Below are 3,617 nucleotides of genomic sequence, written 5' to 3'. Positions count from 1 at the left end.
TCACATTTTTGCTTATATACCATCTTCAATTTTATTGCATTCTGCAAATATTGTCCATGTTTATTCAGGCTCTTAATATTTCCCCATGACATTCACGGAAAAGTGCAAACTGTATATGTTGACGTATAATAGAATTGTATTCTACACAGTATAGCATAGAAATATGTATACATAACTTCCCATATGTTTGTATATACATAGGTAAATGGCTCAAGAAAATGAGTATCACTTTATCATTGTGGTATTATTTTCATCAAAATCCTGAGAACATTGAAATGGCATCAAATACTGACCAGATTGGCAAAAAAAAAAAAAAAACTGCACTAAATGAAACTCTTATAAAGAATCTAATGGTACTAGCAAAACATGCAAAAATATTAAAGTCTCAATGAAATAAAAAGCCCATATGAAATACTGTATAATATTTTCTCAACTCTAGGATAATATATTTTTGTACACCTATGAATAAAAGGCCTAAATTTTGAAGAATTCAAAAGTAGTGCAGTATAATTATGTAGTGGTCAACACTGTTGCATACCATTTAACATAACTGCAAACACTCTCGTTCTTTTGTTCCGTGGTCTAGAGACAAACTCGGGTAGATTTATGGGGAACCATTGCATTGTAGACTTAAACTGGACTAATTTGGCGATGAGTAAGTCATTTTTTGTTAAAGCCACTTTAAAAATAAACCTTTGGATATTAGTACAGCAAGTAATTCTCCCTGAAGGAAAAACCAGACACCAAGAACCTAGACCACTGCTGTCCAGGAGAAATTTCTAGATGATAGAAATATTCTATATCTGCTGTGTTTCTGGCTATGGATTCTGGCTGGCTGTTTGCCTCCTGGTTTGCCTGCTGTGACTAAAGAGGCAGATTTTAGTTCTAAGTTCAGTTCATCTCAATTAGCCATGTGTGACCAGTGGGTGCCATTTGGACAGTGTAGCCACAGAAAACTGAAGCAGTGTAACCAAAGACTCACCTAGGAGTCAGTTGACCTCCTAGAAGTGACTTGGGAAAATGTTGGCAATGATAGCCTCTTGGGGAGCTCACCTTCACCAAAAGCAAAGTGTTAATCCTTTACTCTTCTGCAATAGTCATAATGCAACTGGTCTCACACCCACCCCAACCCTCACCAAAGACACTTGAGAGGGAGCTGAACTCACTGTGTGCTTTAGATTTCAGTTTAGAAAGTACTTCCTTCAAAGTGGAGCAGACTGAGATTGCCAAGTCCTTTGTGTGGCTCCAGGGACTTGGGCCTGATGTGGGTGAAGAGGAAATGAAGAATGACATTGGACACATACGTGAGGAAGGCTTGGTCCGTGGGCTGGAGAAAATGCAGCATCCCAGAAGCTCAGCATGTTTATTATATAGTGTTGGCCAGGAAGCAGGGCTGTTGCACAGGGAAGCAAGGAGGTGGGCATTACATGCAGATAAACAAGGAGGAGAGGACTATGCATATACAACTGACAAGGGGCAGATTTAGCTAATCTCAGTAGGAGCAGTCTCCGCATAGAGCAGTCTTAAGGCTGTAAATATCCAGATGGGGCCAGGGAGAAAGGTAGAGTAGACTTTTTCTGCACACACTATCAATGCCATCCTGCGAAGGCTTTGGCATGTCTCTGAACCTCTAGGGGCATGGGGGCCTTTGCCTTTTCTCCATGGATAAATGGCTTTGGGTCCATGGCATGGTCATATCATGTTTACAACACACATCCACTTAGGGCTGCACTTCCTCAGGGCTTCCTCTGTTCCCACAGTGAGATCTCAAATAAAAACAGAAACCAAACAAACAAAAAATGTGCTCAGTGAACTGGTTAATTCCCTAAACTATACAGATCCAGTGTCCTAAGTCTACAACTTCTTCAAAGGCTACAGAAAATCCTGTGGACCTAAAATAAGCAAGGAAAAGAAAAAAAGAAAAAAACAAAACAAAGACCCTTGTCCCCTCCAAAAAAAATGAATGGGAGAAAAAATTATTAAAGGTTTTCATAGAAAATTGTTTAAGAAAAACACACGGGAATTGTACTTAATAGAGTTAGTGTGCTGAGATGTGAGGCCCACTCACATCATGCAGCATTTGGAAGTCTCAGACAACCTAACAGAAGAGGACTCCTAATTATTCTTTGTGACCACTCTCCACATACTACTCACAGCTTAATACTAACCTTCATAATTGAGTTGGGGACAGTATTCACCATAGCAGATAATTGAAGCATTAGTGCACACAGACACACACACACACACACAAAACACACACACTCACACACACACACTCACACACACACACTCACACACACAAAACACACACAAAACACATACAAAACACACACACACTCAGTAGCACACACAAGAGAAATGCATATTCTATGAAGTTTCTTGGCAAATTTTAATTGTAAGTCTCAAGGCTGGAGTATTCTTGGTTTTGCAAAACGTGGGGAGGGGGGAAAGTCAGGCTTCATTTTCCCCCTTTTGAAATGACAGATATCTGTGTGTTAAACATACTCTGATGGCTGTCCAGGCTGCCTCGGCCTATTTGACAGCATCCAGGTCACCTTGGTCAGGACAGTGGTTGCTCTTCTTATTGGTAACTGGTGTGCATCACAAGAGTTTTCCACATCCTTACCAATATTAGAAGTTTGGTGACACAAACAGCTTGACAAACAGTAAAATTATTGTGGTTTTGCCTTTTTGGAGGACATTGAAATTTACATGGTTTGCATATGGCTTTTTTTCTTAGCATTTAGTCCTGCTTTATCACTGTTCAAATGTGGCCATACATCCAGCATCCCTTTGCTCCAGGCTCTCAGCACCCCATTCCCGTCACTGATCTGATACATACTTGGTCCCAGAGATGGACAGCAGAGGGATTTGACACACAGCATCCACTCTGCTCTACTGCTTTGCTTTTTGTAAATTCTTTACAATGGCTATTTCTTGATTTATTATTACTACGACCATGACTTGTCTTGATATTTTGAGATAGGATCTTATTACACAGCCCAGGGTGGCCTTGATTTCACAATTCTCTGGATTTAGTCTTCCACCATTCCCTGATTCTGAGTTTGTTAGTAGAGGTAGTTGTATGGCCCCATTTCCAAATCAAATGTTCTTTTGGCTTTATTACTTTGCCCTTTCGACAAATTTATTAATTATGCAAAGTAGATGGTGCTTAATGTTTAAATACTAGATATATTAACTTGTCAGTCCCCAAGACAAGTCTGTGAATTAAACACTCATTATCATCCTCACTGTGCAGATAAGGGAATTGAGTCACAAAAAGGTAAAATAACTTCACAGTTGAACATCTAACGGGTGTGAGAGCCAAGCTTTGAGTCCAACAACAAAGTAGATATGCCTATAATGGGCTGGTCTGTGCTGCTGTATATTCAAATGCTAAATTCTGTCCCCTAAGGTCTGGTTGCTCCAAGACAAGGAGATCCTCATGTATACCAGATTTTTTTTTTTTGCCTCCTAAGTTATCCCTGATTGGTTAATAAAATTCCTACAACATGGGCTGGGCAGAAGAGAGGGGACAGAGCAAAGTTTGCCTGTGCCTGGGGGCTCAGGCAGGGTCCACTAGGAGAAGGAAAGGACATGGGAGGAGAAGGAAGGAG

Source organism: Rattus norvegicus, chromosome 9 (assembly GCF_021556685.1).
Source record: "Rattus norvegicus strain SHRSP/BbbUtx chromosome 9, alternate assembly SHRSP_T2T, whole genome shotgun sequence".
Taxonomy (NCBI): Eukaryota; Metazoa; Chordata; class Mammalia; order Rodentia; family Muridae; genus Rattus; species Rattus norvegicus.
The sequence above is the reverse complement of the archived record's forward strand: the minus strand, read 5'-3'. Positions refer to the sequence as shown.